Source organism: Acomys russatus, chromosome 21 (genome assembly GCF_903995435.1).
Source record: "Acomys russatus chromosome 21, mAcoRus1.1, whole genome shotgun sequence".
NCBI classification, from domain to species: domain Eukaryota; kingdom Metazoa; phylum Chordata; class Mammalia; order Rodentia; family Muridae; genus Acomys; species Acomys russatus.
Genome location: NC_067157.1, coordinates 43,577,365 through 43,591,640, shown reverse-complemented (window position 1 = coordinate 43,591,640; position 14,276 = coordinate 43,577,365). Strand labels below are relative to the sequence as shown.

Here is a 14,276-nt window from a genome sequence, read left to right as displayed (position 1 = left end):
CCACGTGTTTTCACTTCTATAAACAAGGTTGGTTGTCCTAACTCCTTGGTGCAGGATGTACTTGATCCCTAGGAGGCCGGAGATGTAGAGGTGGGAAGGATGGAAGGATGTACGCTTTCCCCGATTGGACAAAGGTGGGAAGTACGCGTAGCCTGGTGGGCTTTGCCTTTGTAAGCACCTGACTATCACAGCTCACAACCATTCTCTGGGAACCCTGGGACGGGCCTGGCCAATTGTCCCTTGTCTTGGTCGGTTTCTAAATAGAACTTGCTTCAAATTTGGCTACACAAAAGAAGCGTGGTAGTGGTCTTATTCCTGTCTGATGGGATCAACACAACCTCATGCCATGCAGTAGTTGGCATCCTCAGCTGTAGACCTTTGACCTTCGCCCTCACAGGCATGGAAAGCTGTGCACTGGACGTGCTGCGGGAGGCCTTGCACTTCAAACCTTTCCTCTTATGTGTTTTATGAAGAGAAAACCTTATCTTCCTTCCCCCTCTGTCCTTAACTCGTTCCTCACATTGCATCAAATAGACACTGGGCATGTCTCAGGGAGAAGGCGACATTCGGGACAGAAATACTTAGGAAGGCTGCAGGCCCAGGTTTGCTGTCTTGAGAGACTGACAGATAATCATTTAAATCTGTTTGCTGGGCCTGCTATTCAATTCTGCAGAGCCTTAATTTTCTTTTCTCTAAAACGTAGCTCTGAAGTGGCGCACAGCCTGTCCAGTTACATGAGAGAGTCATGTAAACATTCGGATGAGGTTGGGCACCTTCCGGGTGGTATGGTGCTATGGTTACAACAGGTAGACTGGTATAAAACACCAGAAGCATCATAAGTGCTAATCAAATGTTACTAGTTTAAAATAAAATATATACTTAGATATATAAAACCATGGTTGCTGGGCATGGTGGTGCATGCCTTTAATCCCAGCACTCGGGAGTTCAAGGCCAGCCTGTGTCTACAAAGTGAGTCCAGGACAGCCTAGGCTGTTACACAGAGAATCCCTATCTCAAAAAACTAAAACAACACACACACACACACTCAAAAAACCCCAAATCTATTGTCATGGAAACTGGCATTGTAGCAAGGTTTTTTTTTTAATTATAAAAACTTTAGCTGGTCTTTAAAAACAATTTATTTATTTTATTTTAATTTTATGTGTATATTGTCTGCATGTATATCTCTGTACCATGTACATGACTGGTGCCTATGGAGACCAGAAGAGGACATCAGATTCCCTAGAACTGGAATTATAGATAGTTGTGCGCCATGAAGGTGCTAGGAACTGAGCCCAGATCCTGGGCAGGAGCAGTAAGCATCCTTAACCACTGAACCATTTCTCTAGCCACTCCAGGTTTTAAAGGCAACCAGCAAAAAGGCTTAATACAAGGAATACTATGTTCATATATTGTATACTAATACATACATACATGTAGGTATATGAATATTACAGAATTTCAAGTTTCCTGTCTTGGCAAAACTCTGAGCAATTAGCTTCCCAACGCTTGCGGACGGGATAAAAAAAAAACGAACGATGCTTTGTCTTTACTGAGCTGTAGCACAAGAACACGGTCTAGACTATTGGGATGTTGGAAGTGGGTGGTTTTCCTAAGTGAGGGGGTATGGTCAGTGGGTAGCTGTTGCTACCCCCCAAGTGAAGACCCTGGCTGCTCTCACCACGTAGATTCCACCTGCGCAGTGCTCTCTAGAGAGTGGCATGCTGGGAACCGTTTCATGTTCAGTGGACTGGACTTCTTCACATGGGGACTAGCACTTTGTGTTGGCGCTAGTGTGGTCTGTCTGAACATGCCATAGTCTACCAAGAAGATGAAACGATGCTCTATGGAACCCAGTTTCCAGAACATGGAGTGGGGTGGAAATCAAAAGAATTTCTTTGTGAGTGTTATTGCATGTTTCTTTTTTCCTTTGCTCTTTCTAAGGGAGAAAGCTAAGAGCAGGAGTCAGAAAGTAAATCCCAGTCATTTAAGGAACAATCAATGCATCTACCATGCTCAGAAAAGGACCTTGATTGTTGATTTGTGTATTTTGGCTACTTCTCTGCAGAAAAGGGCAAACTTTGTGTGTGTGTGGGGGGGGGGCGGGGGGCGGGGACAAGAGAGAGCGTGAGAGCAAGCACAAGAGGGCGAAAGCTTGGTTAGTAGAAAGGATTTAGCAGGCATCTTTGCCTTTTTGTGTTGCCTGCATTAGAAGTGGGGACCAGACTCGATGCATTGTAGCAAAAGACTGTGCTGAGATTTCCAACTCCTTGGAAGAGGCACAGAGAGCCGAGGCTGGAAAACCCTACTGAGCCGTGGAAGCGCTGTAGAGAGAAACCAGGTCCCTTATCCGGGCGCTTCCTCCCACCCCAACTCAGCACGATGTAAACACAATTCCAACTTCCCAGGCACTTCTTCTGTGCCACCTTCTTTCCCTATGACAGATTAGAGCCCGCGACTCAGTCACATAGCCTGAGGCCCACAGCTCAGAGCTGCCACTTACAAAGTATTATTTGAACCGTGGGCCATGAGCAATGGTGCATTAGCAACGAACGCAGTCCTTTCGTTGATAGAGTAATAATGAAAACAGTGGCAACAACTGTGTTGAGGATCGTAAAGGTTTAGGCAGGAGCCGGGGAAATGTATAACTAGTTGTTGATTCATCTTTTCTACATCCTGGTGAGAAAGAACCTGCTGCTACCGGTCCAGTTTGGCCCTCATTGTAGTGAGGGAGGCCTTTCCCATCGCCTCTCGTCGGAGTGGTGTTTTTGTACACTGCCTATTCAAAGGCTGGTTTCTGTACCTAGAGGGTTGAGTACAGGCTGGACTTTGGCATTTTTATGACGCATCTCCTGTCTCCATGTTTTGTAAACATTGTTCTCCCACACCTTCTGATTGGTTTTAATAAAAAGCTGATGGCCTGGGCTGAAGAGTTGGCTCAGAGGTTAAGAGCACTGACTGCTCTTCCAGAGGTCCTGAGTTCAATTCCCAGCAACCACTTGGTGGCTCACAGTCATCTATAACGTGATCTGATGATCTCCTCTGGCCTGCAGGTGTACATGCAGGCAGAGCACTGGATACAAAATAATAAATAAATAAATCTTAAAAAGAAAAATCTGGTGGCCAAGAAACTGAGGTAGGATTAGAAGGTGGGGCTTCCAGGTGGGGGTGGGGAGGGCTCTCATATGGGGACCACAGAGAGAGCGAGGCAGAGGTCCGGATGAAGAAGCAAGTGCCAGGAGAAGAGGTCATGCAGCTGGGATGTAGGCCAGGCCAGTTTGGCTGGGTTAAAGTAACTCAGAATTTGCCCAGCTTAGTGCCATAAGCTAATAATAAGAATAATAGGCCTGTCATTACTCAGGAGCTGCGGTGGGTGTAAAAGTCCTTACTAATACACCTCTCTATTACAGCGAGGTAGTTGCTCAGTGTCTTTGAGTCCCTCTGAAGTCTGTTTCCAGCCATTTTTGACTTTGCCATTGGTGTTTGCTTTAGACTATTTTTTGATCTCTACCCCTTGTCAGAGTCCCCTGACGCTGTGACAGTTTCATTTGAATTCCTGCCTGCTTTCTCTTGTGGCCAACAACACGTTGGTGACCACAGAACTGAATTTGTCTACAAAGTTGAAGTGTACCACTCCAGAAACATAGCCATTGCTACCCATATTCTTGTGGTGGAACCAGCCTAGATGTGGCACATGCTGACGTGTCATGCATTTGCAGAGGCTAGAGTTCCACTTTGCTTTCTTGACCCACACTAAGGCTCTATTGCAGTGGTTCTCAATCTCTGGGAAAATGCATGTTTCCAGTGGCCTCAGGAACTGAGACACTGCTCAGTAGTAAAATTACAATTATGAAGTAGCAACAAAAATAAACTTTTGGTTGGGGCTCCCTAAGACCATCGGAAATGTGAGTTCAAAACCCATGGCTGTGAACCACAGCTCTAGAACCGCTGTTCCATTTTCCATGAACCCGTGGCAGTGCAGATTAGGCCAGGAGCTATTTCTTCAGGTTTCTCTAGCTGCCTGGTGAATGGTAGGTAACACCCACAAAATGTATAAACATAATCAATATCTCCTAATCTCAGAAAGTGGATAGAACCTTTACTTTTTTTTTTTTTTAAATACAAGGACAGCTGGCATGAGTGTCCTATGGTAACCTACAGGGCAGAGAACTGGGTACCATGTTTAGTGATGTCGGGGAGGATTTCTGCCTCACTAGACCCCATGGACAAACCACAGGATGCTAGTATGCAGAGTTTACAAAATACAGATCTGGCACCAGTAATGTGAGACCTTGAATTCTCCTCCCTTTCCAGGATGAGCTGGGTCCAGAGAAAGGGCTGGTTATAGTCTCTCATCCCTCACAACGCAGCCTGGGGGCGGGGGTAAGTGGAGTAGACGTGAATCTGTAGCCTTCTGTGAACCCCTTGGGATGGCTCACTTCACTCTGAGAAGGAGAAAAGGCAGCTGTCAAGGCCATCTCACACCCAGCCCTCAGCAGGCAGACCATGGCTGCTGATTTCTTGGGGGTGGGCAAAGAGCCAGGCCTAATAAGAAGGGCAATGTCTGTGGCAGGTGAGCTGTGGTTCTGAGGAGGTTTGCAGGGCCAGTCCCAACACCACTAGCCTCCTATAAGTTTTGGATCACCTGGCATTGGCAGGTCATTTGGTGGCCACTTTACTCTGGACTCTGTCTGGATGGACGGAAGCGCTCTAGGTTACTGTGGATCATGGTGGATCTGATTTTCTTCTTCTTATTGCTGCCATTGAATTAAACAGATGTTTGAAGGCTTGGTATTATTGAACTCATGAGGTGTGTAGCTGGCATACCATTTGTCCATGTTGCTGTGTTTCAATGGCCATTTACTGAGAGCACAGCTGCCAGCTTTGCTTCTGACCACATCCTAAGGGACAGAGTTCCTATGGGACTCGATGTGTGTCCTTCACAGCATTCCAGGGGCAGAGCCTCCCAAAGGTGATTTTCATAGGTGAAGAGCCCCACAGGCCAGTGCATAAGCCCCTGCAGGTACCCCAAGGCCGAGTGCTACTAATATCTGTATTGGCACTCATATGCCTACATTTCTGTGGAAAGCTCCACCAGCCTATGTCCTGGAAAGAAGTAGCATGGGATTCTGCCACTTGGAGCCCCAAGGTAGCTGTGTCACTCTCTGTTTGTGGTGGGTGGCGGATGAGCCCAGAATTTGAGGGAGACAGAGGTTTTAAAATCTCTTTAAAAAATGGAATTGGCTAGCTATTCAAATTGGATGGATTAGTTACTTAGTTCCCTGAGGCAAGAAATAAGACTCCAGATTCAACTGTCTCTTCCGGCTGGCTGCATGAGTCTGTGAAAAGACCATTCCAGAAGGCAGCCTTGCCTACCTTCCAATCTCAAGTAACACCGGAAGGCATTCCATTAAGTATATTTCCAAAGTTAGTTTTTTCCTGTCCCAATCCTGCTCTGTTTTATGTCCCCTGCCTGATTTCTGTGACCAGAGTTGAAAATGCTAGCTGCTCTTTTTCAGAAAGAATTTAACATAACCGAGCTCTCTCAGTCACTAGTGTCAGTTTTTCTTGGCTCTAAACTTTCCTTCTTCAAGTCTGAATTTTTCATTTTCATTCTCCTTTTTTTTTTTTTTTCTCAAACTTTGGCTCCCAAAGTCCCCTGGGAAACCAGCAACAAAATGAATCACAATTACTAAAAGCACCTGGTACACCAAGCTGTGCTTTTATTCCCAGAACTCCTTGTTTTTGCCTTTCTTTCTCTCTCCCTTTCTTTCTTTCTTTCTTTCTTTCTTTCTTTCTTTCAGCTCTTCAAGACAAGGTTTCTCTGTGTAACAGTCCTGCTGTCCTGGAGCTTGCTTTGTGGACCAGGCTGGCTTCGAACTCACAGAGATCCACCTGCCTCTGTCTCCCAAATGCTGGGATTAAAGGCCTGCATCACCACGCCTGGCTCCATTTTTTTCTTTTAATGAAAAAGACAATACTCAAATGATAAGTTCTGGCTTGTCCTTGCATTCACATATCAACACTTCTCCCTCTTATTTAGCATTCTTGGAGAGCTCTTAGGCTCTAGAATGGGTGAAAGGCTCTCACAGTGTAAATACGCCAATACTAGGGAGACCTGGACAGTGTCCTCCTGTACTTAGATGAGTCTGAGCCATCACAGTCCCTATGCAGACAGCATTTATGGGGAATAGGGCTGAGAGTGCTTTTCTCAGAGCCCACTTGAAGGCAGATACTACACTTGTCTATACATGGCAATCTCCAGTGCTCGTTAAACAGCGTTTTCATCACTCCATGTGGTCCCATACCAATCCGCAGAGGCAGGAACTGAGCTCCCATGTTATAGATCTGAACACTGAGGCCAGAGAAGCGGAAAGAAGGCAGCTCTGCTGTTGGCTGTCCTTTACCCGTCCCCTGCTCCCCCCACTTGCTCTGCCTCTTCTTTGCAGTAATCTTTCACTCCTTTAAAAGTTATTTGCTGGAAGCAAGTATGGGCAAATTATTAACCCCAGGTTTTCAACCATGTCCTAATTAGTCACTGATGATACATGCCTGTGGAAAAGGGGACAGCAGTTCTCTTTACCAGTCTTTGGTCCCTCATTTCCTTGAGTACAAAGCACTGACATTATGTGTTTTGAAAACATCTTATCAGTAGATGACCATCTTGTATGCAGCAAGAAGTGGGAAGCCAGCATGTGTGCGTGTGTACAGTGTTCATAAATATCATCAAATTAAAAACCAAGAAGTTAAATTAAATTGACACAGACTTATGTTGCACGTGGTCGTTAGGGCATCAGTGGGAAGCATCCTACAGAAACCAGTGTCACTGGTGTGAGTTACATAGATTTTCTTTGATGACGTTGTTACCCTGCATTTTCCATGTATTCATACCAGTTTAAACCAAAGGGGGATTATTGGCCCTCACATGAGAATATCAGTGGTGGATGCAGCTATTGATACTCCCTCTCCTCTCTCCTACCCCAATGCAGGGTCTCACAGAGCCCAGACTGGCCCTCAGCTCCTTATGTGGCCAAGAATGACCTTGAACTCCTGATCTTTGTGCCTAGCACTTGGAGTACTGGTGCGTACCACCACCCACAGGTAGGTTGTTTGAAGTGCCTTTAGTCAAAGCAACTCTTAATTCCGTATACAGAAAAAGGTACTTAGGTGCAAGTGTTGTAGGAGAGAGGGTGGAAAGGTAAGTTAAGTGCAGCCAGAATAGAATTAAGATGTCACATCATTTCTGACTTTGATAAGGATGGGGGTAGGGGGGAGGGAGCGGGGGTTGAGTGAGATAACTTCTGACAAGCTGGAGCACCCTAGATGACTACGGTTGATAACAGATTACTGAGTATCTTAGAGGAGGTAGCAGAGAAAATCTTGAATGTTTCCAGTACCAAAAAAAGGATCCATAGTTGAGATTATGAATATTCTAGTTACTCTGACCTGGTTACTACACATTGCAGACATGTAATGAAACGTCACAGTCTAATCCACTGAAACTTCTCGTCTCCCTCATTTTTAAAGTACAAAAACATCACATTTGTTTGTGTGTGGATGTGTGTGCATGTGTGGGCCTTGCATGAGCCTCAGTGTGGATGTGGGAGTCAGTTCTCTCCTGTGTCAGGTCTGAAGATGAGATTTAGGCCATCAGTCTTAATGCCTTTGCCAGCTGTACCATCTTACTGGTTTCAGCCCCCTGCCCTTTTTTTTTTCTGGTTTTTCGAGACAGGGTTTCTCTGTGTAGCCTTGGCTATCCTGGACTCACTTTATAGACCAGGCTGGCCTCAAACTCACAGGGATCCACCTGCCTCTGTCTCCCGAGTGCGGGGATTAAAGGCATGTGCCACCACACCTGCCTCTTTTTTTTTTTAAGACTTACTTATTTTTATTTTGTGTGCCTTGATGTTTTGCCTGCATGTATGTTTGTGAAGGTGCCAGATCCCCTGGAGTTGGAGCTATAGACAGTTGTGAGCTGCCATATGGGTGCTAGGAATTGAACCCTGGTCCTCTGGAAGAAAAGCTAGTGCTGTTAAGAGATGACCCATCTCTTCAGTCCCAAACCAGGTGTGGTGGCACAGGCCTTTAAAAAAAAAAAAAACAGTTATTTTAAAATTTTATTTATTATATATACAATGTTCTGTCTGCATGTGTGCCTGCAGGCCAGAAGAGGGCACCAGATCTCATCATAGATGGTTATAAGCCACCTTGTGGTTGCTAGGAATTGAACTCAGGACCTCTGGAAGAGCAGTCAGTGCTCTTAACCTCTGAGCCATCTCTCCAGCCCCCTTCCCTCACGCTGACTCTTTTAGACTAAATCTAGAATAACTTAAAAAAAAAAATCAGTTCCAGGCAGTAGTGGCGCATGCCTTTAACCCCAGCACTTGGGAGGCAGAGGCGGGCAGATCTCTGTAATTTGAGGCCAGGCTGGTCTACAAAGCAAGTCCAGGGCAGCCAAAGCTACACAGAAAAACCCTGTCTCAAAAAAAAAAAAAAAACAAAAAACAGAGAGAGAGAGAGAGAGAGAGAGAGAGAGAGAGAGAGAGAGAGAGAGAGAGGGAGGGAGAAAGGTCTCATGCAATTCTGAAGATGACCTTGAACTTCTAATCCTCCTGTCTACCTCCTGAGAGATGGGGTTAGTGATGTGTGCTATCTCAACCTTTGTTTTGTTCGATTCTAAGGTCAAACCCAGGGCTTCATGCATGGTGGTCAATTACTCTATCAACTTATCCACATTCCCCCCTATTTCTTCCTCCTCCTCCTCCTCCTCCTCCTCCTCCTCCTCCTCCTCCTCCTCCTCCTCTTCTTCTTCTTCTTCTTCTTCTTCTTCTTCTTCTTCTTCAGAAAACCTCTTAATTTATATATTTTGCTTTGTAGACCCGGCTGGCCTTGAACTCACAGAGATCTGCCTCTATCTCTCTGAGTGCTAGGACTAAAGTTGTGCCCCACCCCATGCCCAGGCTTATTTTTGAGAAATTTACACAATATATTTGATCACATTCATCTTGTTCCCCAACTCCTCCTAGATCACCCCCCCACCTCCTCACCACCCAGCTTCAAATCTCCTCTCTTTAACAACAACAACAACAACAACAACAACAACAACAACAAAACAAGCAGTGCTTCCCCTCCCTTCAAAAAACAAAAAAACTATGGAGCCCTGTTTGGATTTGTCAACTACTCCTAGGCCTGGAGCCTGCTCTGGGGTATGGTGGTTGCCCCAGGTGTAGCTACACTGGAAACAAACAAACAAACAAAAACTAACTTTCCTCTTCCTACATCAGTTTATGGGACTTTGTGGCCACTTCTGCCCTCTATACTGAAATTCTGTCAGATGTCTGTTACAGTCTCTGTGCTTCTGCCCTGTTGTATCTGGAAAACACGACTGTTTCCTTAAAATCAACCACCACCACCTCTGGCATTGTCAGTCTTCCTACTCCCTCTTCCACATAGATCCCTGAGCCTTGAGGGGAGGGGTGTGATATAGACATCCCATTTAGGGCTGAGTGCTCCAAGGTCTCTCACTCTCTGCCTTGTCTCATTGTGGATGTGTCTTCATCATTATTTGTAAGAAGAAGCTTCTCTGATGTGGGCTACACATTGATCTGTGTATGGGTATAGCCGTAAAGGTTTAGGAGTGATTTTATTTCCATTTCTATTTAGCAGAGTAATGGTAGTAGGTTTTCCCCTAGGGTCCATGACCTGACCTATACAGCTTAGGTGTGTTAGGTTACAGTCAATAGACTGTGGCTGGTTACTCCCATAATATTCATGCCACTATTGTACCACAATTGCTACTTCTTAACTGAGAGGTAGAAGAGAACTTATCATGCACAATGGAATCAAAGATTAACAGCTAGAAGGTGTTGGCTGTGCTCTTAGATAAAAATGGTAAGGATTTCATGAACAGGCAGGCTTTCTTCACTGGAGTCATGGCTCTTGTGTTTAACATGTGACTGATGCCAGGACAGATCTGAAGTCACTGTCTGGTTACATGTTATAGAAGCAGCATATCCCCAATTCTGAACCATGACACATATAAATGAAGCTCATTTCCCATGGGCCAGCGAGCTAGCTCATCAGATAAGGATGTTTGCCGTCAAGCCTAAAGATCTAAGATTGCTATCGGGGAGGGGGGGGGCAGACTTGGGGAGGAGGGGAGGAAGGGCAGAACTGACTTCCGGCAGCTGTCCTTTCACCTCTACATGTGAACCCACATGTGTGTGTACACGTACAATGGAATGTAAAGCCCATTGTTCTTGTCCTTAGTCCCTACTTTTCAGATGTTTTCCAAATCCCAACAGCCTTACTAGTGTCATTCATCTCTGTCTTCATCTCTGAAGCTGACTGGTCCTTATCAAGAACCGTCTGTACCCACGGCAAAGGCCATCACTGGCGCATATGAGGCTCTGAGGCTCTTCACAGGACCTCCTTCAGACAGATGCGCTCAAGGCCTGGCAAGGAAGGGCTGCCTCTGCCCTCTTACCACCGTACTGCCCTTTATCCCAAAGCCACAGAAAAGAAACAACAGACAAACAAACAATGATAAATATGAAGTGAGAGGCTTTGGGGACAGTGACGTATTTAGAATGAGGTAAGTGTGGGTCAATCATGTCTTCAGCAATGACCAACTCATGATGTTTCACAGGGTGAGTCACCCTTGCTCCGCCTTGAGCCAACGATGGGAGCTCCAGTGTTTTCCTTCCATTTCCTATCATCCAATCACAGTATACAAGGCCTTTCCAAGTTTCTTCCAGGTATGGATCTGCTAAATGACTTGGGCTAGGGTTGTTCCTTAGAACTTAACATCATATATTGTTTTCCCTTTTCCTTGTCCTTCTTTGGCACGGTGAAAAGCAAAGGGTGCAGGGATGCCCTTAAGCTGTGTCTGCATGAGACTCAGGAGTTTCTCTTGATTGACTCCCTAGCAGTCTAAGGTCAGAATGTAGAGACTATGTGCCCTGTCTTGTTTTGGTAATCAGACCTGCGCTATGTTCACTGTTAGTCTAACTGTTACCAAGACCCATTTTTATGGTTTTAAAATAGATTAAAATTATGTCTATGTGTTTGTGTGTGTGTATAGGCACATGCATTCCATGCCTGACTGTATATTGGCTTGAAGACTGACATGGTATTTACTGAGAAGTAGAAAACTATGAATTAAAAAAATATGTGTGTGTGTGTGTGTGTGTGTGTGTGTGTGTGTGTGTATTTTTTGTTTTGTTTTTTTGTTTTTTTTTTTTGTTTTTTGTTTTGTTTTTCAAGACAGGGTTTCTCTGTGTAGCCTTGGCTTTCCTGGACTAACTTTGTAAACCAGGCTGGCCTCGAACTCACAGAGATCCACCTGCCTCTGCCTCCCGAGTGCTGGGATTAAAGGGGTGTGCCACCACTGCCCAGCTTAAAAATATTTTTAAACTCCCAGGAAGGTGATGAAAAAGCACAAATATAACAGACAGGAAAATGCAGTGGGGACCAGGGAGATAGCATAAGTGGGTCAGATTATTTGCCACACAGCCTGAAGACATGAGTTCAATCTCTGAAACATACCTAAAGACATGAATGTGGAGCCAGGCGGTGGTGGCATATGTTTTTAATCCCAGCACTCTGGAGGCAGAGGCAGGCAGCTCTCTGAGTTCGAGGCCAGCCTGGTCTACAGAGTGAGTTCCAGGACAGCCAAGGCTACACAGAGAAACTCTGTCTCAAAAAAGCAAAATAAAGTAACACCAATAACAAACCCATTGATGAGGTGGCTCCCATCCCAGCATTTCTGTGTCAAGATGAGAGGGCAGAGCCAGGAGTATTGGCCAGAAGTTCATGGGCCAGCTAGTCTGGAACAGGCTGTACAGCTACAGAGACTCAGTCTCAAACAAGATAGAATGTGAGAACTAATTTCAAAACATTATCCTTCACCCTTCACACACTGGCACACACATGCCTGCCTCTGTATGTGCACACATATGAAGTATGAAGTGAGGAGATTTTTTTTTTTTAAGCCAAGAAATAGCTTTCTGTTTTGTGTAAAGACAAATATTCGGCATGAACTTTTCCTTTTACTTACTTGTAGATTTTCGATTAGCTTCACTTTTAAGTACCTGATTTTTATAGCTCCTGTATGCCGCTTCTGGCTAAGTCTTCATTTGGAACAGTCTGTGTGTTTCCAGGATGTGCTGATGGTAAGTGGGAGTTGGGGGTGGGGCTCATCTTGTGAGCAAATCCCAGGGCCATTCTGCCTCCTACTCTGCTTTCTCTAAGTGATTGAAAAGCACACTTGACACACACTCCCTTTCTAGAGATCAAGCCATAATTAAATCCAGGAAACCTTGCTGACGGTGGAGCCCGCAGGTGTTGAATTTGCTATTTGTTCTTGCAAAACCCGACAGTTCTGGCTTGTACGTGGCTGCCACTGGCAGGGCCAGTTAAGGTGACTCTGAAATGTTTGTTCTGCCTGCCATTCGTTTTGTTTGGTGAAAATGAAAGCTTGCCAGTAGAGTGGGCCTGCTTAGAATACAGATGTAAGCATTTTCTTAACAAAACTCAAACACATTTTTTTTTTTCCAGAGAAGACTAAAGGTTAGTTCCCTATTGGGCCAACAAATAAGATACCATCACTAAGCAGTTAAGAATAGGTAAACACAAATGGCTCTTGCAAGGGGGAGATGTCTGGTGGGATGCCTGTGTGGAGCTCAGACTTAACAGCTTCATCAAAGGGAATGTGTTAAATGCTCATTAACTAAATTTACAAACAATTCCCAACTGAGAGGTGTTGCAAACAACAGAAGAAATACACACACACACACACACACACACACACACACACACACACACACACACACCCTGTACATGCACAAATTATATACATGTGTGCACATAAAGCAGAAAATGTAGTAAACTTCTGCCTGGAAAGCAAACCCAAGATTAAATCATCATAAATAAAGACATCCAAAGACAGCAGCTACATAGACTCTCTCTAGAGTTAAGGTGATAATTCTTGAATGGCAAGACTCAGGATTGGCAGGATGGCTCAGGAGGTAAAGATACTTGCTGCTAACTCCTCAATTTGGTATCTGGAACTCATGGGATGAGTGGAAAGAACAAAATCTGACCTCCACATGAGAGCTTCTGCTGCTCATGTATACTCAAGAGTGCCTATATACATGTACATACACATGCATATACATATATACACTTATACACATACACACATGTAGACACACACACACACACACACACAGAGCTGTCCACCTCTGATGAAGGTTTTTGGAACTCTCCAAGGAATAATATAGCTGAGGAGGCAGAATTAGCATCCTCACACTTAAAGGGAGAAAATATGGGGTCCCCAACACAGTTACAATGATGACAGGAATAAGTCAGATACTGACATACTGCCTAGATTCAAGATTTGTAAGCAAAGTCCTTTATTTTCTAAGGCTTCAGGAGACACCAGTCCATACCGTCCTCTGGATCTCAGTAGTAGAGGGAAGGTAAGCCTGGATGTGGATCACACAGGCTCCTTTCATTGCCTCCTAAAAAGTCACTATGAAGAATCCTTGGGGTTACTCTGGGTATTGCATACTTGGTATTGTATACTTGGGGACCTGGAGCGTGGCCAGGATCCTCCCTCTCATCCTGATGTCATCAGAGAGCTGGGACAAAGGTCGTCCCTCCACTCTTGTCTCTCCTCGAAGGAGACACTATGGACTTTGCCTGCAGACTCTTGGGACAACACACAGGTGAGGAGGAGAGACATGGGGGAGGCATACAGGCAGTATGGAAGACTGGATGACATGGTACCTGGGTTGTGGTTCTGCCTCTGTTGTTCAACTCTCTAGACCTCGCTGGACTACAGATCCCTGATTAGCTTGGGGATTGGCTATAGACTGAATTTGATACCCTTCCGGATTTATGTGTTGATGTGGAGACAGGGTTTTGAAATGGGCACTTGTGTCCAAATGAAGTCATCACAGTGACTCTTAAGTCATTGGGAATGGTGTCTTCGTAGCATGACCTTAGGACATAGACACACAGACCCACATAGAAGAAATACCACATGAGCATACAGGAAGAAGATGGCCATCTCCAAGCCAAAAAAGAAAGGCTCCAGAAATAACCAATCCTGTTGACCTGTCATCTTGGACTTGTGTATAGCCTCTAGAATGGGAGAAATACATTTCTGTGACATAAGCCTTCCAGACTGTGGTTTTCCTATAGAAGCCTTACATACTAATATAGGATTCTAGAGAAAGGTGTATGAAGCAGAAGCAAGGCCTTGAATCCCA

The 14,276-nt window shown here is 45.0% G+C and overlaps 1 protein-coding gene across 2 annotated transcripts in view; it reads right to left on the bottom strand.

Annotated features, from left to right (window-relative positions):
- The window catches only part of Sash1 (SAM and SH3 domain containing 1), a 350,942-nt gene that overhangs the window by 198,223 nt on the left and 138,443 nt on the right, over window positions 1-14,276 (bottom strand). The window lies entirely within an intron of this gene.